The sequence below is a fragment of the Pongo abelii genome, chromosome 3 (genome assembly GCF_028885655.2).
Source record: "Pongo abelii isolate AG06213 chromosome 3, NHGRI_mPonAbe1-v2.0_pri, whole genome shotgun sequence".
Lineage (NCBI taxonomy): Eukaryota > Metazoa > Chordata > Mammalia > Primates > Hominidae > Pongo > Pongo abelii.
Window position 1 is genome coordinate 97,848,334 of NC_071988.2, and position 27,417 is coordinate 97,875,750.

The 27,417-nt window shown below is 41.8% G+C and overlaps 1 protein-coding gene and 1 pseudogene across 4 annotated transcripts in view; both read left to right on the plus strand.

Moving 5' to 3' along the window:
• SHROOM3 (shroom family member 3) overlaps positions 1 to 27,417 on the plus strand; it is a 349,831-nt gene that overhangs the window by 222,552 nt on the left and 99,862 nt on the right. The gene's annotated exons all lie outside the window — the stretch shown is intronic.
• On the plus strand, positions 9,054 to 15,320 carry LOC112133099 (small ubiquitin-related modifier 2-like; annotated as a pseudogene).

Sequence of the window (27,417 nt, forward strand, 5' to 3'; positions counted from 1 at the left end):
TTTGTCACTCAGGCTGGAGTACAGTGGCACCATCTCAGCTCACTGCAACCTCCGCCTCCTGGGCTCAAAGGATCCTCCCACCTCAGCCTTCCGAGTAGCTGGGACTACAGGACCATGCCACCACACCTGGCTAATTTTTGTATTTTCAGTAGGGACAGGGTTTTTCCATGTTGCACAGGCTGGTCTCAGACTCCCAGACTCAAGTGATCTGCCCACCTCAGCCTCCCAAATTGCTGGGCCTATGGCTTAGCTGAGCTACCATGCTCAGCTCATTCATTTTATTTATTGAGCCTTTGCAACATGCCATGAACTGTGCTAGGTGATGGGGATACAAAGATGAGTAAGGCATGGTTTTTGTCTTAAATAGAAGACTCTAGTAATGGAGAAAAACTCATATATAGATAAATTACCAATCAATGTGGTAAATGTAACAAAATAGACGTGATAACAGTCTTGGGTAGAGAGTTCCTAACCCAGCTGGGCAGTAGAAGCTGGAGGCATCAAGAAAAGCTTTTTCGAGTTGCCTGGCCTGAACTGAGTCTTAGATAAGTGGGTATAGGAGGTGAGGACACTGAAGCAGAGGCATAATTCAGTGTTGCAGTTAACGTTGAAGCGTAAGATAAGACACAGGTGAAAAAGCCTGGTGTGTGTTGAGTGTTGGGAAGGGAACGTTAAAAGCCTGCAGAGGTAGACAGGTGACCTTGTCTGGCGTTCTGAGAGTTTGTACTTTATTCTAAGAGGTGGGGAGCCATTGAGAGCCTTCAAGTAAGGAAGTGACATGTTTTTGTTTAAACCAGTTGTTTTGGCAACCTCTACCTGCTGGACTCAAGGGATCCTCCCACCTCAGCCTCCCAAGTAGCTGGGACTACAGGTGTGTGCCACCATGCCCAGCTAATTTTTGTATTTTTTTTGTAGAGATGGGGTTTCACCATGTTGCCCAGGCTGCCATGCAGAAAATGGATTAAAGGAGCACAAGAGTGAAAGCAGGGAGACAATTTAGATTTGCCAAGAGGTAATGAGGGCTTGACCTAGGGCAATGGGAAATAGGGGACAGGATTTGGGAAATATTTTGGAGATAAAACAGTATGATTTAGTGACTCTTTTGATACAGGAGATGAGGAAGAGGGGGAGGGTTCAAGGATGATTGCCTCTCACAGTTGGGGTGCCACCATCATTGCCTATCCTATAGGAAATATATAGTGATGGTAATTATTGTATTACACTATTATATTAACTTATTATCCCCAGTTTGCAAATGATAAAATTAAGGCTCAAAGGAGAAAGTAGCTTAGCCCAAAGTCACACAGCTATTGAGTAGAGAAGCCAGGATTTGAGATCTATTTGACTATCTGACTTCCAGCCTATCACACTATGTGGCTTTGGCTAAGTATGGATTAAAGTGGTGAAAATGAATCATTCAGAAAGTAGTCAGCTTGGTTACTGTTGGCCTTTATGCTTGGCCAGTGCTCAGTATTTGTTGAAGAAAGGAATGATTTTAATGAAAATTATACTAATATATTTACATATCATTTTCATGTATTTCAAATTAGAATACATGAGGGGAAAAATAAATAGCTTATCCAATATTACATGCAAATATCCCCCACCCGAGCTGCAGCTTTAGTCTCTTCTCAGGTTCCTGCAGCTACAAGTGAAGTCTTGAGGTCCCCTAGTCCATTGTTCTGCCTCTTTGTTTAATCACTCACCATGTTCTCTTTAGACACAGTGCTAAGGACACAGGTATAGCAAATACTTGTTAAATGATTCAGTCATTTATATATTTTTAGCATCACCATTACATTCTGGGCCAATAAGAGGACCTTCAGTCCTATTGTCATTTCTATCCAAAAATATTAAATGTGACCATGACCAAGAAAGATTGTTGGGCAGGAAAAAAGGGAAAAATGTCACTGGGCTAAAAGTGGGAAGTTATGGATATTGTTAAGTTAAACACAAAGAAATTCCTGTGTTGCTTTTCTCTAGCGTTGCTCACTTAACCTTTCCATCTCCAAGTCCAGACTTCAAAGCTCCAAGAAAAAACAAGATACAACAGTTGAGGATTAGCTGCCCAATTTACTTATATTTTAAGAAAGTGTCCAAAAAGGCCAGTTAAGCCTGTCTGACAGCAGTGACAGGTCTCATCGTCAGAAATTTCAAGAATGATTATAGCCTGTGACCTGTGATGGCTCCAAAGGCCATAGGAATTGCCAGGGGATGTCACTGGTATTTATCTCTCAGGATCACCTTCCTTCTCACTGCTGGGGGAGTCAGTTCTGGACCTGGATGGAAAAGGATTCCCAGTACCCAGTTACACAGCTGCTTACATCTGTTATCTGTGCATGTGAGGTTTTATACTAGACTGGAAAATAGAGAGACAGCCACAATTTTGTATTCATGAAATTAGAGACTCGTGGAGAGCATTCTGCTGTGGCCCGTTCTTACCCTGCTGTATCAGAGATTCCTTGGTCTGGAGTCAGGGACTCAGGCATGGTGAGGGCGCCAGGAGAGCCGGCAGGGAGTTCCTCATTTCTTATTCCTGCTGCTCCTGCTTCAGTTCCAACTATAAGGAAACTCATGGAAGTATTTTTAGTGCATTTGTGGTACCAGAGCCCCTCACCATTCCCAAGACAAGGCTTGACTTTCCATCCCATAGTATAAGCAGAGTCTTGTACTATGGTTCCTCTTAGGAATTACTGCTGGGCAGTAGGTTATTAATAGTAACAGTTCACACCCAGTCCAATTTAAAAGAAACAGATTGTTCCTTTAAAAAATCTTCTCTGAATTTAAATTACAGGTATTTATAATATTTCTCCACTTCTTACCTAGACACTGGATATTCCTCCAGGTTAAATGCCCTTGGACTATATTTTTCTTTGCCTGCTGGATTTTATTCACTCTTTATATCTCAGTGTCATAGGCCCTTTCTAACCCTCACTGAGTTGCATAGCACCTGGAAAAAGCCCTTCTTACTCGACTGTAATATACTTGTCTGTGAAAGACCTTAACATTTCTTTGGGAGCAGAGATGGTTTGCATTTATTGTAGTATCTCCAATAAGGCACATGCAGTGGGATGTCAAAGAAGGCTTGAACTGAACAGGAGCACGTCCTAACTTGCAGGCCAGTAGACGTGGATCTGTACCAACGTCTGTCTCTTACCAGCTGCATAATGGAAACACTATTTACTCTTGCTGAACCCACATGAAAAATGGAAATAATCATCTTACCTTCAAGTGTTGTGAAAAGTCAAACATAGTTCCTGGCAGAAAGTAGGTGCTGAATAAATACACATATTTACCAGGCACGGTTGCTCATGCCTGTAATCCCAGCACTTTGGGAGGCTGAGGCGGGTGGATCACCTGAGGTCAGGAGTTCGAGACCAGCCTGGCCAACATAGTGAAACCACCGTCTTTACTAAAAATACAAAAAATTAGATGGGCGTGGTGGCAGGTGCCTGTAATCCCAGCTACTCGGAGGGCTGAGGCAGGAGAATTGCTTGAACCCGAGAGATGAAGGTTGCAGTGAGCTGAGATCATGCCATTGCACTCCAGCCTGGGCAACAAGAGCGAAACTCTCTCTCTCTCTCTCTCTCTCTCTCTCTCTATATATATATATATACATAAATATCAAATATATCAAATATTCATTTGATCATTATACTAGGTTGAGGATGAAGTTCTTTCCAAAACATTTATGTAAGGCCATTGATAGATGGTGAGAAGTCTTAATCTAAGTATCAACGTATTTTCTAAAATAATTTTGAACATTGTGAGAGCAGAGTGAAACAAACACAGTATTTGAAGTCAAAAGACTTGGTTTGATTCATTTTGTGACTTTTCCTCCTGGTAAATGACATATACACTCATTTATAGCCATTCATGATGTTCAAAGCTATTTGCCTTAACTTGTCCCTGAATATGCCTGCTCATTACTAGCGCTAACATTTTTAAATGGAATATCCGTTTCTCATTTATAATTGCTTTCTTTTGGTTCAAAGTGTGCTCTGCTCTCCTAATGTTCCCAAATAGTGAGGGTGCTGCTGTTTGGGGGTGGGGGGGTCCCCCTTGGAGTTTAGGTTCTATTTCTGTGGTGCAACAGTGACATCCATTGGCCTGTTATGCTAATTATAGAAGAAACCTGCTTCTCTGCTCTGTGACTGTTGGATTTTCTGATATAAAGATACAAAGAGAACAAACTGTCTCTGGGCCCAAGTAAGACAAGCTAGTGGTCAACACCTGGTCCCCTGCAGACTGGGCTGGTTTCAGGACCCTTCCCAAGGATACATGTCCCAAGATCAGTGCCAGCTGGGTGTTCCCTTCTGGTCAAGTGGAGACAGTCCTGGAACTGGTCCTCTCCATGGAGTTCAGTACATTCATTGGGCTGTTGGGAAACCATTGGTTTGGGCTCCAGCATAAGCCAGGGCAAATCACTTTGCCTCTGGACTTTTCCACATTGATAAAATGAAGTTGATAGCAATACCTGCTTTGTAGTTACCAAAGTGCTCTTCCATGCATTTTATAATAACTTCCCACAATCCCACAACAATTGTGAAAATTAGGAAAGCACAGATCAGATCTGCTTAGCATCCACCGACTGTGAGGATGTGAAGCTGAACACCAAATTACAGGGTTTCAAACCTCAAGCCTTGGTGACTTATGTTTGCTGCCTTAGTTGGAATTAATGAAATCATTACAGAAATTCCTGCTTCATTTCTGGAAGAGCCCTCAGGAGAGGTTCTAAAAATGGAAAATCAAAGGAAAGGCTATGTGGCTGGATGTGAGAGATTGAGCGATGAGTCAGTATCTTTAAGTAGAAAAAGATTTACATTGGTGGTTTCCATCTCCATAAAGAACATAACAGGAAATAGCAAGACTAAAAATATTTATTTTTGCCTAGTATGTGTCAGATACTCTGTTAAGCATTAAGAATGGAGGATAAACTAGACAAACTGTTTTCATACTGTCCAGAACCTCACTGTCAAGTGAGCAATACAGAGCAGGAACAGTGAACTACATATAATAGTGTGGTAAATGTTACATCAAGCATTCCTGCAGGATGCTACCCTTCCAAACCCCCTCCCATGTGTGTATATGTGTGTGTGTGTGTGTGTGTGTGTGCACATGCCCGCATGTGTGCTTGGTAGGATCCAACTAGTGACTAACGTAGGTACCTTTGGATGGATAAACAGATGAATAGTGTCAATTCAACTGGAAGCCAAAATATCAAACATTTTTCAATATCAAAACCAAGCAGATTGCAAAACTGACACATCAGATACATACCACACACAAAAACAAAACCCAAGGATTCAATTGCACTTTGTGTCATTTCATAGTAAATCTTTTTTTGGAAACAATTAGGGAATGTGTAACTAATTTGTGGTGGATGTAGCGAAACCCACCACTGACTCACTGGTAAAGGCTTTTCAAAACACTGTTATGATTAAACAAACCAAAAAAAAAAAATGACTCATCTAAAAATGGACCTCATTCAGATCCCATTCTTCCTTCTCGGTTGGTCCCCTAGCATGAAAAGCTTGGTTCTGGTGTCCCCTCTGATTAAATTGTCTCATTGGAACCCTCATTGTGAATACTCAAGACCTATCCCTCAGCCACCTCTCCTCTCCCTCAAAGCACTTCCCGATGTGAACTAACTCTTCCTCACTGGAGAGCCTCAAGTGGATGGATCACTCTCCACTTACAGGTGGAACTTTCTGAGGACAGAAGCCAACAGCAGAGCCCAGTCACCTTGCCAAGAGGCCAGGCCCCACGACTGAGTTCTTTACTCTCCCACCATCTAGCCATCTGGGCTCCTTTGGAAAAAGTACAGCCCATAGTTTAAAACATCACTTCTCATATTGGTCATTTGGGTTTAGAGCCATATGTTAGACAAACTGAGATTTTAGCCTACAGTTGTTGGCTCTCTTTGAAATTCTTACGTATATGTAACAAGCACCAGAGTATATGTCAGGAATCCAGTGAAGTTGCTGTAGGCTTTATTTATTTATTTATGTAACCTTTATTTATTTATTTATGAGATAGAGTCTCACTCTGTTGCCCAGGCTAAAGTGCTGTGGCATGATCTTGGCTCACTGCAACCTCCTCCTCCCAGGTTTAAGCAACTCTCCTGCCTCAGTCTCCAAAGTAGCTGGGAATACAGGTGTGCGCCACCACACCCAGCTAATATTTGTATTTTTAGTAGAGATGGAGTTTCGCCATGTTGGCCAAGCTGGTCTCGAACTCCTGACCTCAGGTGATCCACCCTTCTTGGCCTCCCAAAGTGCTGGGATTACAGGCGTGAGCCAACGCACCCAGCCTGAGAAGCTTTTTTTACAAAACAAGAAAAGATGGGTTCATTTTGACTGAAGCAACCCATCTAAAACATGCATATGCTAAATAAACCAAGAATGAAGCTGTGCAGGGGTATTCCCAGAGGCTGTGCTCAGATGCTGGGTATCACACGGAGGCTACCAGCCTCGAGATTGTGAAGCTCACTGCCCCTCCCCACCTCACACGCACCTCTCTCACACACGTCAGGGCACTGCCACCCGCCTCTGTGCACCCCAGCCCCCTCCAGAGCCCTTCTTGCTTGGGAAGCTCCAGCACCATCAGCATCTTCACCATTCATCTTTTAGCAATTTGTACTTCGGCATAGAATAAACCCACAAGGAGCCCTTTGCAGGACCATCTGATTAAGTGCATAGAGTGATTTGAGGTCCTCTGTAGAGGTCTCACTGCCCAAAAATCTTTTACCCAGCTGGTTAGGGTCCCATATCCCTCTATGAGGGGCTCATCCATTTGAGTTAACTCTTACCCTGTCTGTTTTTAAATAGCTACCCCTAGGAGAGAGTCATCAACACCTCAGTGATAACTAGTCTATCACATACTGGTTGAATTATTTTTTAAATTTATTTTAATTAATTTTTTTTGAGATGGAGTCTTGCTCTGCTGCCTAGGCTGGAGTGCAGTGGAGCAATCTTGGCTTACTGCAACTTCTGCCTCCCAGATCCAAGTGATTCTTCTACCTCAGCCTCCCAAGTAGCTGGGATTACAGGCTCCTGCCACCACACTCAGCTAATTTTTGTATTTTTAGTAGAGACAGGGTTTCACCATGTTGGTCAGGCTGGTCTCGAACTCCTGACCTCAGGTAATCCACCTGCCTCGGCCTCCCAAAGTGCTGGGATTATAGGCGTGAGCCGCTGTGCCTGGCCTGATGAATCATTTTTTTTCATTTGTGGGTGGTTGTTTTGTTTTTTGAGAGTCTCACTCTGTCACCCAGGCTGAAGTGCAGGAGCACAATCATAGCTCACTGCAGCCCTGAACTCCTGGTGTCGAGTAATCCTCCCACCCCAGTTTCCTGAATAACTGGGACTACTGGCATGTACCACCATGCCTGCTTAATTTTTTATTTTTTTGTAAAGACAGGGTCTCACTGTTACCCAAGCTTGTCTTGAACTCCTGGCCTCAAGTGATCCTCTCGCCTCAGCCTCCCAAAGTGCTGAGATTACAGGTGTGAGCCACTGTACCTGGCTTAATTTGTTTTTAAAGATATTTTTATTGAGAGATAATTTATATAAAATATGTGAATCTTAAGTATTCCAGTTCCATGAATCCTGACAAATGTATTCACTTGTGTAATCTACATCCCTATCAAACTATAATCCATTTTCATCACCAGATAAAGTTTCTTTGTGCCCCTTTCCAGTCCGCTCTGCACCTCCAGGCACCTACTGTTCTGATTTATTTCACCATGGATTCGTTTTTTCTATCCTAGAAATTCGTTAAATGAAATAACACAATATATACTTTTTTTGTTGGTATTTGTCACTCAGTGTAAGGTTTCTGAATTTTATCTGTGTTGTTGCTTGTATTAATAGTTCATTGTTTATCCATTCTCCTGCTGATGGACATTTGGACTGTGTCTAGTTTGGGGCTATTATGAATAAAGCAGCTATAGACATTAGTGTACAAGTATTTTTTTGACAAATGTTTTCATTTTTCTTGGATAAATACCTAAGAGTAAAATGCTACCTCATAGGGTGGATGTGTGTTTGATTTTCCATACCATTTTCCAAAGTGTGGTACCATTTTGTTCCATAACCTTCCCAACATGTGGTGCTGGCAGTTGTGTTAGTTTTCTATTGCTGCATAACAAATTATTACAAATGAAGTGTCTTGAAGCAGCATTGATTTATTAGCTCACAATATTCTAGGTCACGGCTGTGCATGGCACCATTGGGTTCTCTACCCAAGACCTCACAAAGCTAAAATCAAGGTGTAGACTGAGCTGGGCTCTTATCTGGAGGCTCTAGGGGATTCTACTTCGAAGTTCCTTCTTGTTGTTGGTTGAATTCAGCTCCTTCTTGTTGTTGTTTGAATTCAGTTTCTTGTGGTTGTAGGATGAAGTCCCCATTTCCTTATTGGCTCTCACTCAGAGCTGCTCTCTCTGCTCCCAGAGGCAGCCTGCATTTCTTCTCACATGGAACCCCACACACCCATCTTGAAGCCTGCAAGACACATTGAATCCCCCTCGTGCTTTGAATCTCTCTGCCTTCCTCTTCTACTGCCAGGCAGAGAATAAAAACTCTGCTTTTTAAAAGACTTACCTGCCTGGGCCAAACCTACCTGGATAATCTCCTGTATCTTAAGATTCATTGACTTGGGACTTTAATTGCATCTGCAATTTCCCTTCACAATCGATGTTTGAATAACTAGGGGACAGGAATCTTGGGCCATCTTCAGAATTCTGCCTACCATAGCAGTCCATGATGAAGTCCTAAAATCAAGATCACTTTTCATTATCCAGTTGCTTAAGAATCCATATATATTTTCCTTCTAAAGAAGCATACCTACTGTAGGTTCAATAATTGCAATCCTGTGGTTCGAGCTACTTGAGAGGCTGAGGCAGAAAGATTGCTTGAGCCTAGGAGTTCGAGGCTGCAGTAGGCTGTGATTGCGACACTGCGCTCCAGCCCGGGCAACAAAGCAAGACTCTATTTGAGGGAGAGGGAGAGGGAGAGGGAGAGAGGGAGAGAGGGAGAGAGGGAGAGAGGGAGAGAGGGAGAGAGGGAGAGAGGGAGAGAGGGAGAGAGATTCACAGAGTTGGTTACTGAGAGCCATGTCTCTAGATTCCTAGCCTAGAACATTGTCTTCTACACTCTAATCACTTCTTGCTTCTACACAGTGTCTGATCCTATAAGGGGTCTTTGTGGTTTGGTAATTTAAATCACCATAAAAGTCTTTGGAAATCTAGAAAACATTTATTGAAAATCATGCATAGGTAGTTCCAAATCAAAATTTTTAAACTGGTTAAATCTATTCCAAGAAAAGTTATGTTTTGTCAGCTTGAAACCAACTGGGTGGGGAAGGAGCCATTGGGTCTGGCATGTTCATGCCTAGATGTTAAGATCTTAGGATTTCTCAGTTGTGTGTTTGAAATCTCACTCAACCCGGGGACCCTGCATTTTTCCCTAATAGAGAATAAGTAATCATAGGCCTGACATTCAAGATACTCTCATAAGCCTTTTATTTTTCAAGATGGATTCCAGAGAAGTTGGCTGTGAAGCTACACAACTTGCTAAGTCAAGACTAGAATCCAGGTCTCCCTGTTGCTATACACCAGAGGTAATAACCAGCAGCAAAGAAGCCCAATCTCTCGTGAAGCTGTGCTTTGTTTGGCCCATAGATTGTTGTTGTTCTTGTTGGTTTAGAGATGGGGCCTCAGTATATTGCTCAGGCTGAACTCCTGGGCTAAAGTGATCCTCCTCCCTCAGCCTCCTGGGTAGCTGGGATTATAGGTGCACACTGCTGTGCACAGCTTTGGTTTTTAATTGGATTAATTTCCAATATTTAAAACTTGGAAAACTCTACATAAACATCCAGATGTCCAGGATTTTTTCTGAAAAGTTGGGAACTCAGGTAACAGTGGACACACTTTCTGCAGTGTAACAGTTGGGTTAGAGTGGTCCTTTAAACAGGACACGAGGCCTTCAGTGGCCACAGTTCCAACTGGTTCACTTTCCCCATTTACCTTCTTGGTCTCTGTAGGAACTTGAGTCATGACACCTGCCTCACCCCAAGCTGAAGTTCTGAGACACCTTGTCTGACTGTTCAAACAATTTCTTATCTGGCCTGTATGTACCAAGTATGTTTGGCTCTCATTTCCTGGCAGTTGAAAATAATAAACCAGATTTTCAAAGTGGGTGAACTACTTGCTGGCTGTAAGTCTGGCTTCATTGAAAGAATACTTTCTCTGTAGGCCCATAGTCGGTTACCACATGGGATCCTCCTGGCTGTCAGCATTCATGTAATTTCAAAAAGTATTCCTTTCCTTATGTGCTAGCTTACTCCTCAGAAAGTTCTGACTTTCAGTGAATAAAACATCTGATATTTGTGAAGTCAAAGAGTTTGCCTAGAAAAGCCACTTTCTCATCTAAAGGGCTTACTGAACCTAACTTCTTTGGAGAACATCTGTGTAGCCATATGAAATTAATGCAGGCAGTTGTTAATTGATCATTCTTCTTGAGTTTATGCAGCCAGAATCTTTCATTGATTGATAGTTGTGATTCTCAATCTTAGCTGCACATGACAATGATCTTGAAAGCTTTTAAAAATAATGATGCCTGTGCTACAATTAAAATAGTCGTGATGATGATGATGCCTGCCATTCATCCCCAGAAATTCTGATTCAGTTGGTTTGAGGTTGGTCCTGGGCCTCTGGGTCTTTATGCTTTTGTTACTGTTGTATTGTTTTATTGTGGCAAACACACACACACACACATATACACACATATATTAAATTTGTCATCTTAACCAGTTTTAAGTGTATAGGTCAATAATGTTAAGTGTATAGTTCAATAAGGTTAAGTATATCAAAGTTATTGTGCAATGGAGCTTGATAACTTTTTATCCTGCAAAACTGAAACTCTAGACACACTAAAAACTCCCCATTTCCCTCTTCCACAGCCTCTGGTTGCGCCTTGGTTTTAAAGGCTTCCAGGTGGTTGAGCACGGTGGCTTTTCCCTGTAATCCTAGCACTTTGGTAGGCCAAAGTGGGCAGATCACTTGAGCCCAGGAGTTTGAGACCAGCCTGGGCAACATAGTAAGACCACGTCTCAAAAATATATATATTAAAAAAATAAAGGCTTCCAGGTGATTCAGATGTGCCTCCAACCCTGACTTGGAGGGAACGATTCCCACCTCAAAGGGGTTCTAAGGATTTTACAGTTCTTACCAGGGTTTCCACAGCTGCCAATACCACCTACAAATAGGTAGGATGGGTTTTTTGTGTACACAGTAGTACCAGGACTTCTGATGAACTTGAGTACAGTTAGCCTCTGCCTCAGGCCTCCAACTGTGGAACCACCTCAACTTGGCTGCAGCTTTGCCTATGAAGTACTCATTCATGCCATGTGGCCTGGCTGGGATCCATGGGTTTTTTTATCTTCTATCTCTCTGCCATTTATAGCTTGTGTTTGATTTCTTGACCCACCCTTAATACCAGTTGAGGGTGGGGCACCTGGGAAGGTGTACCAGGAAGCTGTGGCATTCCAAGAGTTCTTTGCACTTGGACTGTCAGAAGAACCAGTCATCTGGAAGAGAGCCCAGATCCATATGGACTTCCTGCACCAGCAGTGGTGAAATTCAAGGCTTTGCCTGGAGTGCTGGACTGTTCTATGGATTTGGCTGCTTTTTGTCACATCTACAATAATTAAAATGGTGTTTTGTGATGTTTGTGGCTGTTTAAGCTCACTTATTTTATTAACTTGATTCCTGGCACTTTCATCTGTCTCTCATGATCCCAATAGAATAGAAACATTGCCCTGTTCTGGTATTTTCCAATGAGCTGCCTGTTGTGTTCATCTGTGGAAAACAGTTGTTTTGAGAAACAGATTCAAGTTGATGGAGCTAGGACCTGGCTCACATCCTTTTTTTGTAGCATAAAATTCAAAACCTCTCTCTCCTCTTTGCTGGTGTATGTCTAATCTTTCTCTCTGCCATCAGGCGTGACATCCTGACCCCACGCCATACCTTCATTCCCTGATAAGCACTGCCCTGGTAAGTTCCACTGCATCAGTGCTGACCTACCTGACCTGGCATACTACAGAAATCTTTAAGTGCATTAGGACGTTCCAGCTGAACACTTTTATCACAAAAGCAAACAAGACTGGGTCACCTTTAGGACCCCTATGGATTGCTGGGAAAAAAAGAAAATTTTATGAGGAAAATTTGGGGCTGAATTGTTGTTGACTTACGGTGGTACCTCTAAAGTCCTTTAAAAAAGAGTAATTTTCTGCATTGTCGGTCTAGTGTTTAAGAAAAGTCCAGTGGTAACCCAGTGTCAAAGCTGTAGAAAGTTCTGGCCTCACTCATTGCAGCTGGAGCTTTGCAGTTTTAATCTTGGACTTGTTCATGTGATTACTTCTATTCAGATGCATCAATGGATTACAGCCTGCCTGGTGTAATCACGGCTCACTGCAGCCTCTACCTCCAGGTCTCAAATGATCCTCCCACCTCAGCCCCCTGAGTAGGTGGGACTACAGGCATATACCTTTGTGCCCAACTAATTTTTAAATTATTTTTTGTAGAAACAAAGTCTCACTCTGTTGCCTCAGCTAATCTTGAACTCGTGGGCTCAAATGATCCTCCCTCCTCAGCCTCCCAAAGTGCTGGGATTACAGGCATAAGCCATCATGCCCGGCCTGTTGTGTATTCTTTACAACATTTTTTTAAAAAGAGGAAATGCTAAGCAAATAGATGTTATTAAAATTGTAGTGCAAATCAAAACAAGAATGTGGGATGATGTTATAAGAAGTATGATAAAGATCTTACAATTCTTATATCTTAATTTCTTAAAAGGAAATACAGAGCAAGCAGGGACTCAGAGATATCTGCATACCCATGTTCATAGCAACATCACTGATGATAGACAAAGGGTGGAAGCAACCCAAGTGTCCATGGAGGGATGAATAAATCAACAAACTGTGGTATAAACATTCGATGGCCTATTATTCTGCCTTAAAAAGGAATGAAAATCCTGTTACAGAATATGGCATAGGCGAACTTTGGGGATGTTATGCTAAGTGAAATAAGCCAGTCACAAAAGGAAAAATACAGTGTAATTCCACTTACACAAGTTACCTAGAATAGTCAAATTCATAGAAACAAAGTAGAATGGTGGTTGGCAGGGGCTGGGGAGTGGGCGGATTGGACAATTATTGTTCAGTGAGTACAAAGTTTCAGTTTTACAAGAGGAAAAGAATTCTGTGGATGAATGCTGGTGATGGTTGTACAACAACATGAATGTACTTAATGACCCTGGACTGTACACTTACATGTGGTGAAGATGGTTCACTTTAGGCTGTGTAGGCTGTTTTTTGTTTTGTTTTGTTTTGTTTTAGACAGGTTCTCGGTCTGTCACCCATGCTGGATGCAGTGATGTGATCATGGCTTACTGCAGCCTCAACCTCCAGGGCTCAGAAGATCCTCCCACCTCAGCCCCGAGTAGCAGGGACTACAGGCATTTGCCATCATACCGAGCTAATTTTTAAATTATTTTTTGTAGAAACAAGATCTCACTCTGTTGCTGGTCTTCAACTCATGGGCTCAAGCAATCCTTCCTCCTCAGCCTCCCAAAGTACTGGGATTACAGGCATGAGCCATCATGCCCAGCCTGTTATGTATTCTTTACAACAATTTGTTTAAAGGGGAAATGCTAAGCAAATAGAAGATGTTATTAAAATTGTTGGCTGGGTGCGGTGGCTCCCAGCACTTTGGGAGGCCGAGGCAGGAAGATTACGAGGTCAGGAGATCGAGACCATCCTGGCCAACATGCCGAAACCCCATCTCTACTAAAAATACAAAAAAATTAGCTTGGCGTGGTGGCGCCCGCCTGTAGTCCTAGCTACTCAGGAGGCTGAGGCAGGAGAATCACTTGAACCGGGGAGGCGGAGGTTGCAGTGAGCCAAGATCGCACCACTGCACTCCAACAGGGGCAACAGAGGGAGGCTCCGTCTCAAAAAAAAAAAAAAAAAGTTGTTGTGCAGGTGCACACAGGGTGGGGGGAGGGAGCACATAATGTCACGCACCCTCTCCCTCGTCCAGCACTGCAGCCTCCTTCTGCAGCTCCTGGTGCTGTTTGTGTGCTCGTTCGGTGAGGACCTGGTACCTCTTTTGTGAAGCGGCAGCTGAGGAGACTCCGGAGCTCGCCATGGCCGGTGAAAAGCCCAAGGAAGGAGTCAATACTGAGAACAACGATCGTATTAATTTGAAGGTGGCGGGGCAGGATGGTTCTGTGGTGCAGTTTAAGATTAAAAGGCATAGGCTGGGCGCGGTGGCTCACGCCTGTAATCCTAGCACTTTGGGAGGCTGAGGCAGGCAGATCACCTGAGGTCAGGAGTTCGAGACAAGACTGGCCTAAATGGTGAAATCCCGTCTCTACTAAAAATACAAAAAAAAAAAGCCGAATGTAGTGGCACACGCCTGTAGTCCTAGCTACTCAGGAAGCTGAGGTAGGAGAATTGCTTGAACCCAGGAAGCGGAGGTTGCAGTGGGCCGAGATCGCGCCATTGCACTCCAGCCGGGGTGACAAGAGCGAAACTCCGTCTAAAAAAAAACAAAAACAAAAACAAAAAAAACTAAGAGGCATACATCACTTAGTAAACTAATGAAAGCATATTGTGAATGACAGGGATTGTCAGTGAGGCAGATCAGATTCCAATTTGACAGGCAACAAATCAATGAAACAGACTCACCTGCCCCATTTGAAATAGAGGATGAAGATACAATTGATGTGTTCCAACAGCAGATGGGCGGTGTCTATTGAGAAGGGAACCTGCTTCGTTACTCCAGAACTCTTTTCTTTTCAGACCAACATGACATTCTCAATTAGAAAACTGCAATTTGGTTCCACCACATCCTGACTACTACAGTATAGTTTTCTCTATTATTTAATTTCCCCCTTCCCCATTCCTTTATTGCACATAAAGTAACTGGTATATGTGCATAAGCATATTGCATTTTTTTAACTAAACAGCCAATGGTATGTTTTGATTGACATCACATGGAGACAGGATAGGGAAAAATACTGATTCTGTGAAAATGCCCCCTTTCTCCTTTAGTGGCATGTTCATTCAGCTCTTATCATTCTATTCCAGTAAGTTATTTTGCTTTTACTGTTTTAACAAAAAAAAAAAAACAACATAAAAATCCTTGTATACCTTGTTCAATTGGAGAATTTTAATGTTTTTCATTTATCCTTGTTAAACCAAGGACGGTTTTATAACTCTTTTGTATGTTGCTGTTACATGTAGGGGAATCTGTCTTTAAGTAGGGATAAATTACTCTAAAACAAAAAAAGTAATCCTATGGCTGGGCTCAGTGGCTCACACCTGTAATCCTAGCAGTTTGGGAGGCCGAGGCAGGCAGATCACTTGAGGTCAGGAGTTTGAAACCAGCCTGGCCAACATGGTAAAACCCTGTCTCTACTAAAAATACAAAAAAATTTAGCTGGGTGTGCCTGTAATCCCAGCTACTCAGGAGGCTGAGGTGGGAGAATCACTTGAACCCGGGAGGCGGAGGTTGCAGTGAGCCGAGACTGGGCCACTGCACTGCTACAGAGCAAAACTCTGTCTCAAAAAAAAAAAAAAAAAAGAATCCTAGATACTTTTCCCTTCACATATCTTGTTTAAATAAACTTTTTGCTTAAAATTTTAAAAAAATAATAATTGTTGTGCAAACCAAAACGAGTATGTGGGATGTTACATGAATTTCTCTTTGGTTAGATTTATATAGAGGTGAGCCTAAGTCACAGAGAATTGCTTTTATTATGCCTGAGGAATGCATCTTAAACACGGGACATGCTGCTCAAAAATGGGCCTAACTTTGTTAGATGTTTTAAGGAAACTGAGGTTCCACATCCATGTGCCTACCTGCCAACTGGGCACACCCATACCATATCTCATGGGCACTTGCCCCAGACTGAGGTAATCTTTCTCATCAAAACTGCTCTCTTTCTAGTCTTCCCCATTTCTGTGAATTAGGTATCATCACTCATCAGCTGCCAAGCTTGAAATCTGGGCCTCTTCCTTGCCCCCTTCGTTTTTCTCACAACCTCCCACATCTAATAAAAATTAACAAGGCCTCTGTCTGTCCACTCCCACGACTTTAATGCAAATGTCCAAAGCAGATTTATTCATCATAGGCCAAATGTAGGAATAATCCAAGTGTTCGTCAACTTGTAAATGGATAAATGAAATGTTGTATTTCTATACAATAGAATACTATTCTACAATAAACAGGAATTAACTATTGAAACATGCTACAACACGGATGGACCTCAAGAACATTAAGAACACTATGCTAAGTAAAGGAAGCCAGACACAAAAGATTACACATTGTGATTCCAGTTATTTGAAATATCTAGAAAAGGAAAATCTATAGAGACAAAAAGGAGATCAGTGATGCCTGGGTTAGGGGTGGGATAAGGGATTGGGCATGAGGGAATTTTGGGGGTGATAAAAATGTCCTAAACCTGGTTTATAGTGATGGTTGCAAAACTCTATCCATTTACTAAAAATCATTGAATTGTATACTTTTTTAAAAAAAGGGCATTTTATTTGAAAAATAACTTAGATATTTTATATTGAATCAAATAGATTTGTTATAGAAAGAAAAGCAAAGGGCATAACTGTATAAATCAAGAAAGAGATTTTGGCTAGGTGCAGTGGCACATGCCTGTAATCCTAGCACTTTGGGAGGCCAAGGCGGGTGGATCACTTGAACTCAGGAACTTGAGACCACCCTGGGCAATATGGCAAAACCCTCTCTCTACTAAAAATACAAAAATTAGCCGGGCATGGTGGTGCATGCCTATGGTCTCAGATACTTGGGAGATTGAAGTGGGAGGATCACTTGAGCCTGGGAGGTCACAGTGAGCTGAGATCATGCCACTGCACCCCAGGCTGGGTGGCTGAGTAAGACCCTGTTTCAAAAATAAATAAATAAATAAATAAAAATAAAAGAGTTTCAAGAAAGATTAACAAGACCTATTCACTCCACTTTCTAATTCGTCTCCCTATCCTTACCTCCCTTTTAATCCCCTCTGCTATTACCCTAGTTTAGCCTATTTATTTGTTTGTTCAGCAAACATTTGACCACCTACTATGTGCCAGGCACTTTCCTAGATGCTTGAGGTATAGTAAACAAACCAAGCAGACCCCTGGCCTCATGGAGCTTACATGTTGGCAATAGAGGGGCCAGCATCACCTCCAGGTGTACTCCCACGATTGTGCCCTAACTGTTCTCCCTACCTCTGGCCCTGCCCCACTCCATCAGTGTCCACTACAACCATAGTGATCCTTCAAGAATGCAGATCTGATCCTGTCCCTCTGCTTAAAAATTTCCAATGGCTTCCAGTTGCCTTTTGGATAAACTTCAAACTCCTAACCAGGACTTGACTGTAGCTGTGTATCTGGAGCCGGCCGGGCCTTTGTGCCCAGGCTGTGTGTGCCAACCGTAGCCACTTCCTCCTTTGTGCTCTCCTCCATCCATACTGGCATCTTCCGTTTCCTGGGTCTGCCAGCCCTCTTCATTCTCTTTGCTAACCTAACTCCCATTTAATCTCTATATCTCTGTTTAGAATCCTTTTGCAATCCCTCAGTTCTAGTTTAGGGGGCCTTCCTATAGTTCCCCAGCCTGCCAGGCAGATTTCATCACACAGTTCCCATGGAAAAGAGATGCACAATAAAACATGTTAATAAAACACGTTAGGTGAATGAACACCCAGAAAGAAACATCCAGAGAGAGACAGGTTGAGCTGATACAGGTTAAGTATCTCTTATCCTACATGCTTGGGACCAGAAGTGTTTTGTATTTCAGATTTTTTTTTTCTTTCGGATTTTGATATTTTTGCATTATATATTTACCAGCTGAACATCCCTAATCCAAAAATCCAAAATCCACAGTGCTCCAGTGAAGATTTCCCTTGAGCATCATGTCAGTGCTCAAAAAGTTTCAGATTTTGGGGCAGTTTGGATTTCAGATTTTTGGATTAGGGATACTCAACCTATATTGACTTTTGTTACTTATGTGATACCATGGCCCCCACATTTAAGGGAAAGGGTGTTTTTCAGAGTTAGGAAACAGGAGCTTTATATACAATTTCAATGAAGGACATAGTGAGAAAGAAAGTCAAGATGATTTATTCCTCTAAAAAAAATGAACATAGCAAGATTTTCCAGTCTAATTCTATAAATGAGATTAACAATGAAGTGATATGCATACAAAGTGCTAAGGTCATTTGGCTAAAAGAAACTAAGGTAATATTTTCAGAGAGAAAAGAAAACCAGAGAATAATTCTATCCCTATTGTTGGCATTGAGGATATTGCTTCAGCAGGCATATATCTTAAATGTTTTAATTAAATTCTTTTTACTGGAACTTACTCTGTTACTTCAAATTAGGGACCAAAAAAAAAAAAAAAAAAAAAGAATACCCTGTTTCTCTCTGCTCACCAGCTTCTTTTGATAGGGACAGTAGGCTCAAACTATGTGGCAAGTTGACTTGAAACTTAGTTACTCCCCAAAGAAAAGCTACTGATATTTCACCATTTTGTAAAGGATACATGCATTTTTATTTTTTTATTTTTGTTTGTTTTTTTTTGAGATGGAGTCTCGCTCTGTCACCCAGGCTAGAGTGCAGTGGCGCACTGCCAGCTCCGCCTCCTGGGTTCACACCATTCTCCTGCCTCAACCTCCCAAGTAGTTGGGACTACAGGCGCCTGCCACCATGCCCAGCTAATTTTTTGTATTTTTAGTAGAGACGGGGTTTCACCGTGTTAGCCAGGATGGTCTCATCTCCTGACCTCGTGATCCGCCTGCCTCAGCCTCCCAAAGTGCTGGGATTACAGGGTACGGTGGCTCATGCCCGGCCAGATACATGCATTTTAATTTGGTGAAAAAATATTACCTGCATTAAGGGGATTCTGCCTCATTGCCCTTAAAAAAGTTCTCTTCCCCACAAATTTCCAAACTAAAGGGAGCATATATCAAAACAACATTTGCTGTTTGTCGCTTTGATCAAGAAACACCCATTTCAAAAACAAACTCAAAACTAGGCCAGATTTTTTGAAAAGTCCCTTCCCAAATTAAATCAGTCAATAGAAATAGCTTAGCCTCCCCACTGGATAAGAAAGAAAAAGTGGGTTGGGGTGAGGGTGGGTAGGTAGCCCAGGTAATAAATAATTGAGTTGGGTTCCTTAAGCTTCTCATTTTGCCTGTCGCCATGACTGTCTTCAACTGTTAGCTCTATGAATCTCTATCAGATTTGAGTTGGAATTACACTGTGTGATTAGGGACTTAATATAGTCTTATCTGGGTCTTCAAAAGCTCTTTTGCCATTATATATTATACCAAGGTAATTTTTAAAATTATCTTATTGGCCAATGGTTTAGAAAGAAAGATTTTTTTTCTGAAGAAGATCCACAGTTCTCTCTGTTTCTGTAAAGTCTTATATTTTTCTATATTTTGTCCTTTTTGTCTACATAAAGAGAAAGGATATTTAAGATTAACTGCTAGGCAGCTTGCTGAGAGAAAAAAGCTAAGGGTGGAGGAGTGGGGTGGGGTTTAAATAGCAGCCAAATTGTGCAATAGTGTATTTTCCTCTTCAGAATGAATTAGGCTATTTTCCTCTTTTTCATACTTGTTCTTTACTGTGTTTTTGTTAAAAAAATTTTTAACTGTGATGAAAAACACATAACATAAAATTTACCACCTTCACCACTTATAAGTGTGCAATTCAGTAGTGTTAAGTATATTCACATTGTGGTACAACAGATCTCCTGAACTTTTTCATCTTGCAAAACTGAAACTCTATATCCATTAAACAACCCCCATGTCCCCACTTTACTGTTGTTTTTTAAAACTATTTATTTATTTGTTTATTTTGAGACAGGGTTTCACTTTGTTGCCTAAGCTAGAGTGCAGTGGCGTAATCGTAGCTCACTGTAACATTGAACTCCTGGGGTCAAGTGATCCTCCTGCCTCAGACTCCCAAGTAGCTAGGATTACAGGTATGTGCCACCACACCCAAATACTTTTTTTTTCTTTCGTAGAGACAGGGGTATTGCTATGTTGACCAGGCTGGTCTGGAACTCCTGGCCTCAAGCGATCCTCCCACCTCTACTTCCCAAAGTGCTAGGATTACAGGCATGAGCCACCATGCCCAGCCTTACTGTTGTTTTTAAATTAGAATTAAGAAGTTGGACTTTTCTGATTCTGTATAATGTTTTCATCAATTCATATGTCGAGAAGTCAAAATTTTAAAGTATTTTTAATATAAGAGATACCTGTTTTCTATGAACAGTGATCTTATATTTCTACAGGTTATTTATCTTTTCTTCTCTCCTACACATTTTCAGGTAGGTGAGAGAGGAACTCATTCACATCCTTGAACCTTTAGCCACCTCTCTGACTCCTCATAACGTGAGGATCGAGGCTGAGTTGTCCTCTAATAGCAGGAAGCAGAATAATCCTTTTTTCCTAGATCATATGTCAGATTTATTTTCTTCTTTCTCTTTCTCTTTCTTTCTTTCTTTTTCTTTCTTTCTTTCTCTCTCTTTCTTTCTTCCTTTCTTTCGTTCTTTCCTTCCTTCCTTTTTTTGTTCTGTTTTTGTTTTTAACATAGGGTTTTGCTCTATTGCCCAGGCTGCCACAATCTCAGCTCACTGCAACCTCCGCCTCCCCAGGCTCAAGTGATCCTCCCACCTCAGCCTCCCAAGTAGCTGGGACTACAAGCACACATCACCATGCCCAGCTAATTTTTGCATTTTTTGTAGAGCCAGGGTTTCTCCATGTTGCCCAGGCTGGTCTTGAACTTCTGGGCTCAAGTGATCCGCCCGCCTCGGCCTCCCAAAGTGCTGGGATTACAGGCATGAGCCGCCACACCTGGCCATGTCAAGTTTCTAGAAGCCATTTCTTACCTTCTCCCCACTTATCCTCCCCATTACCCCCACTCTTCAGCAACTGTGGCACACTAGTCTCTGGTCTTAGGGTTCATACCGGCTGCCAGGGGTCCTTCTTGGGTTGGCTCCAGTTTTCTGAAGTCTGGCAGTTAGTTAATAAAAAAATGAGGGATATAAATAATAGGCTTAGACAGTTTCCTCTGGGTATGCTTTTAGGTTCTGTCAGATTTATTCATTCCTACACATGAGGAAGAGACCAATGTTCCCTTCAGACATGAATATGAACATAGACCAGAGATAAACAAGGTGGGGTGTGTGTAGGGAGTGCGAGGGAAGCTCAAAGTCCAGAAGCTTATTAGCACCGGTGAAAACACACCCATTTATGAAGAGCAGGGATCTCATGCTGGATAAGGGGACAAAAAGCAGAATTCTTAACCTGGCAGCTACCATACTGACAGAAGCAGGGTTCTCACTCATTAATTCGTGATATTGAAGTACCACTGGTATTTCTAAAAACAGTTTTCAAAACATTATTTGTTTTGTGATCTCAGTAGTTTGAAAACTCCAAACTTCAATGTTTATTGGAGATCTATTATCTACCATGCCTTGTACTAGACACTGTAGATATCCAGAAGAGTAAGAAAGATGTAGTCCCTTCCCTCAAGAATCTTACTGTCTAGTTGTCAAAATCCTGGAGTATATTATAAGTAGAGGCCAGGCACGATGGCTGATGCCCATAATCCCAGCACTTTGGAAGGCCAAGATGGGAGGATCACTTGAGGCCAGGAGTTCAAGACCAGCCTGGGCAACATAGAGGTCCCATTTTTATAAAAAATTTAAAGATTATCTGGTCATGCTGATGTGTGCCTGTAGTATCACTTACTCAGGAGTCTGAGGCAGAAGAATCCCTTAAGCCCAGGGATCCCTTTGAGGCTGCAGTGAGCTGTGATCATGCCACTGTAATCCAGCCTGGGTGACAGAGTGAGACCCTGTCATCAATCAATCATTAGATACGTAGTTAGAGGATAGATAGATAGGTAGGTAAGTAGATAGATGATAGTAGAGAAGGTTGAGAACTGATACTGGCTGAGGAACAAAGTCAGGGGACCCTAAAGTTATTCAAGGGATTAAACAGGATAAGGAAAATAAAGCACTCAGCAGACTGCCTGAGACACTGGTCAATAAATGGAAGTTGTTGTCAGTAGCAAGAATAATATTCAGATAAATTAGTTCCAGGAGTAGATCTTGTTGGGAATACAGGGCATACGCGTATGCTTCTCAGCAATTTTATGACAAGTACCAAAAATTTGGTTCATAAATTCAAGGAAAAAATGGCTGGAGCAACTAAGAAAAGATCTTGGAAGAATGGGACTTACAAAAACAAAGGAGGACAAGGAGGATAGCCTAGCCTTATAAAAATGAGATGACGGGCATGTGTCTAGTGTTTTAGGAACATGAATTCAACCATACCTGTGTGTGCTATTCACCATGTGGCATCAGAGATGAATGAGGCAGAATCCCTGCTCCTAAAACACTTTTCATCTAGGAGGAAGATTTTTGTTTTAATGGTATCAATAGCTTTATTAAAGTTAAAACGTGACAAAGGCTATAGTAGATGATTGAATGATGCTGTTTTGAACACTTAGAAGAGAGAGAAGTTGCTTTTGGATTAGGATCAGAGGCATTTCATTGAGAAAGGAATATATTTTGCAGGTCCTGGGAGGTTGGCTAGAATTTCCATAGCAGAGATTGGCGTTAAGGAAAGGACGGAAACCAAGACAAAGGAAAATGGAGGAGGGAAACCAGGGCATGCTTGTAAAATGTTAATTATTTGACTCATTAAAGGTCATTAGAAAAACTCTGACCCTTGGAGATCGAGATCATCCTGGCTAACACAGTGAAACCCCGTCTCTACTAAAAATACAAAAAATTAGCCGGGCGTGATGGCCGGCGCCTGTAGTCCCAGCTACTCGGGAGGCTGAGGGGCAGAATGGCGTGAACCCAGGAGGCGGAGCTTGTAGTGAGCTGAGATGGCGCCACTGCACTCCAGCCTGGGAGACAGAGCGAGACTCTGTCTCAAAAAAAAAAAAAAAAAGAAAAGAAAAACTCTGACCGTTATAGCTTAGCCAGTTAGAATGAAACCAGGCAAAGTTATATGAAAAGGTACAATCTTTAAGGAAAATTTGAATAAATTCCCATTTACTGAGGAAAAATCATTCTGGAGACATCTGGGACTTTGTCCATCCCCCATTAGACTTACGAGGTAGAAAGGGTTTATAAGTAGCTTGGTTTTTCTTAGTGCCCTGAATAGGAATAAAGTCTTTGCCTGCGCAGAATGAATGTGTCCACTTTCCTTTACCTTCTAGGAGATAGCAAACTTTGTCCTCTTATTAAAATAGTTAAACCTACAGCACATCTTGGTTATCCACGGTGGTGTGAGAGAAAAGCATGGGCTTTGGGGTTGGGCAGAATTCTCTGAGTCTTCATTCTCTCCCTTCTTTACTGTTGGACCTTGGGAAGTTACTTAAAAGCTTCGTTTTCTCTTGTATAAAACAGGACCGATAATAGCTACCTTAAAGTATTATTGTAAAAATTAGAAAAAAAGTATATAAATAACCAGGCGAGGTGAATTACCAGGCGGCACAAAATACATAGTGGCTGCTTCTCTTACCAATAGACAATGGCGCAGCTCTTTGTGGGCAAGTGTGTCTGTCTGTATTGCCATGATTTTTGGTCTACCATCAAGAAATGGCAGCCAAGAGCCTGCTAGAATCTGCTCAGGACTCTGTTATCTTCTTGCCTTTGGCCAATACAAGCACACGTTGGACACCGCCCAAATGTGCTGACTATAAGAATTTTAAAAGTATATTTTTCCCCCCATCTTATCTTCTCGTTTCTAGGCAAGAGCGCTAAAGTATGTGGCATAATACTCACATCCGGCTTGGAGTAGAACAGTTTCCTGAACACCTACGGGGAGAAAGTTGTGCTTAAAAGCAAATAAACTGGAAAGTCAAGAAAAATTTTCCTCTTGCTTGAATCTGCTTGTGAAAATCTAAAATAAAATGTGTGATTTGAGGCAAATGAAAGAGATCCTAGAAAATTAAATACTCTGAAGAGTTATCATGGTGGTTACTGGCTAGAATCCCTTTTAGAAGCACATTGTTTGTAGGTTTTTAAAGAATAAGAGAGGTGAATTAGCTTTTTTAAGTCAACAATTAAAGTGAGACTGCCAAAAAAAGTAAACAGGAGCTACATTTAATTTCTGTTTTTCCTTTGAGAGCCAAGGAGGCCAGCACTTCAAGTCCAATGAAACTGCCAACTAGCTAATGGAAAATTTTTCTTTTCAAACATAAATATTAAGGTTTACAAGTAAAGATAAGAGTTTTTTTGTTGACATGGAGCACCAAATAAGACTTAGCCCCTTTTAGAAAATTTGTGGACATTCAATATCATATTGGCTGGACCTCAGTAGGAGTAAATCATCAAAGGAAGTCATTTGCATTTCAGGAACCCCCATTAGTTTTACCCTAGCAACTTTTCTTGCTTTTATCTCTTGAAGTTTAACTTTCATAGCACTTTGGGTTTTCTTAAAGCAGTGTATGGCAATGTTGATGACATTTAAATATTTATATATAGTCAAGACTTCATATACCAAAGTCTTAAGAAGACAACTAAGTCAGTCGGATGGGTGTTTTGATGCTATGAATAAAATTGAAAGGCCCAAAATTCTGATATGATGCAAAGACATGAAGTGCCAAATCAATGAGCAATTTTATTTTTTATTTACTTTATTTTTTTTTTTTGAGACAAAGTCTCGCTTTTGTTCCCCAGGCTGGAGTGCAATGGTGCGATCGTGGCTCACTGCAACCTCCGCCTCCCAGGTTCAAGCAATTCTCCTGCCTCAGCCTCCCGAGTAGCTGGGATTACAGGTGCCTGCCACCATGCCTGGCTAATTTTTTGTATTTTAAGTAGAGACAGGGTTTCACCATGTTGGCCAGGCTGGTCTCAAACTCCTGACCTCAGGTGATCTGCCTGCCTCGGCCTCCCAAAGTGCTGGGATTACAGGCGTGAGCCACCGCACCCAGCCAAGCAATTTTTTTTTAAAGTAATTTTAGTTTTGTTGTTGATTTTTTTATTGTTATGAAGAAATCATTGGTGTCTTTGATGATTCTCTTGGTCAGCGAAGCTGCTCTTAACAATAAATAAGTGATAAGTTTGTAGCAATGGAAAAACATGATTCTACCAGTCATTAAAACAGATTTCTACAAGTCATTTGTTCAACTTGCATGCCAATTTATGACAGTGTCACCTTTATTTCTAGTTCTCCTGTCTCCTTACTTATCACATAAGATTAGAGTCAGATATCTCAATCTAGTCTTAAAATCCCCCACCCACCGCCCTTCAGGCATGCTAGTGTCTTCCATGCCAGGTCTACTCTTGGCCTAGTCTTTCTTCCTTTTCATCTCGTTATCTCCTACACTGTTTCCCTGGCTCTTTTTCCCCACCCAGTCATCAGGCAGCTTCTCAGACAGGGAAGCAGTATTTGTTAAAATACAAATTGTAAGCCAAGACTAGGAACTGTACCGAATTCCATGCCTAAATCTTCTATGCTTCCCCTTCCTCATAGCTCCCCCAAGCCTTTACTTATCTTCATCTATGTCGTTAAAACATGAATATTTTTCTAGAAGAAAAAAAAGCTTCCATTAGAACATATGGGATTATGCCCCAGAAAAGATTTCAGTCCTCAAGTCTTATGCTTTTTGGACATCATCAATTAAAATACTCACTTGTCTCAACAGAAAATAATATTCTCAGTTCTGCTCAGGCACAGGTTAGGTTCTGAATGCCATCCAGCTCAGCCTGTCCATCCTGCACATACCACCTCCCCATGGTCCCCAGGCACATTCTCCTCGGTGACAAGGACCTACCAGTATTTGAATGCACTCCAGTTGAACCCATGCTGTTAAGGACCTGTCACTCGTGGAGTTTTACCTTTCAGGATTCTGGGTCATCAGTACTCATTGTCACCTAGATCACATGTCTTTTTCAAAGAGTCAAATGCCCTTCACATACCAAGCACACTTCACCTTCTTCCAGAAGGTTGTTGCCACTAACAGGAGGTGGCAGCTGTTAGTAATTCACGTCAACCCCGTTGAGAGCTTCAAGGTTGAAAAGGAAAAACACTTTCTCCAGCGCAAACAACCAGAATCAGTTTTAAGCTGGTGAGGTTTTGTTGTTTGGATTGCAGCTTGACCTATACTTTTTTTTTTTTTTTTTTTTTTTTTGAGACAGAGTCTCGCTCTGTTGCCCAGACTGGAATACAGTGGCGCAATCTCTTCTCAGTGCAAGCTCCGCCTCCCGGGTTCATGCCATTCTCCTGCCTCAGCCTCCCAAGTAGCTGGGACTACAGGCGCCCGCCACCACGCCTGGCTAATTTTTTGTATTTTAGTAGAGACGGGGTTTCACTGTGTTAGCCAGGATGGTCTTGATCTCCTGACCTCACGATCTGCCTGCCTCGGCCTCCCAAAGTGCTGGGATTACAGGCGTGAGCCACTGTGCCCGGCCCCACCTATACCTTTTACAAGTGAATTTACAAAGTGGATTTTCTTCTCTGAAATTTTGCTTGGGGACCAAAATTTAAATAAATACCATAAGTGAAAGACATTACCCTATTTCTCCCACATAATCATTACTCACCCCCATACATGTTAAGTGCTGCCTGATTAATAAGAGCTAAAATTCAATAAGCACTTCCTTTATAGCAGGGAATGTCCTAAGTGCTTCATATAAAGTATTACATCTAGAACTTCAGCAACTCTATGATTCAGATTCAATGTTTAGCTCCCATTTTATAGATGAGAAAGCTGCTTCATGGGGTAAGTGGTCAGCACAAGGTCACATCCTAAGCGCTGCAGCCAGGACTCAAATTTACCTATTCTGCTTCAGAGACTACACTTTTAACCATGATGCAATGCTGTGTCAACTGAAATGGGATTCCAGCTTGGTGGCAAAGTCATTATGATCAAAATCAATGAGTCCGGCACCTCCCACTCAATATCCTCTCCATGCTGTCAGCATGACTTCTTGAACAGGGCAGATCTGATCATGACACTGGTATAAAAGTTTTAGTGATTTCTCTTTGCCTACAATATAAAGTATAGATCTTGAAGATGGCCTAAAGGGCCATTATCTTCCATCATCTGCCTCTCCATCTATATCAACTGCCACCTGCCCATGCCCTAGTGATGTCACTTGCAGTTCCACAACTGGCCTGTGCTGTTTGATGCTTTGAGATCTTCAAACTTTCTGCCCTGAACTATTCCTCCCCTCCTCTTAGTTAGCGAGTTCATGCACATCCTTCAGAACCTCTCCCAAACATGTCCTGTGCATCCTTCCCTGACATAAATATCCTCTCCTCTGTTTGCTACCAACACATAGAACTATTTATCAAAATTATCATA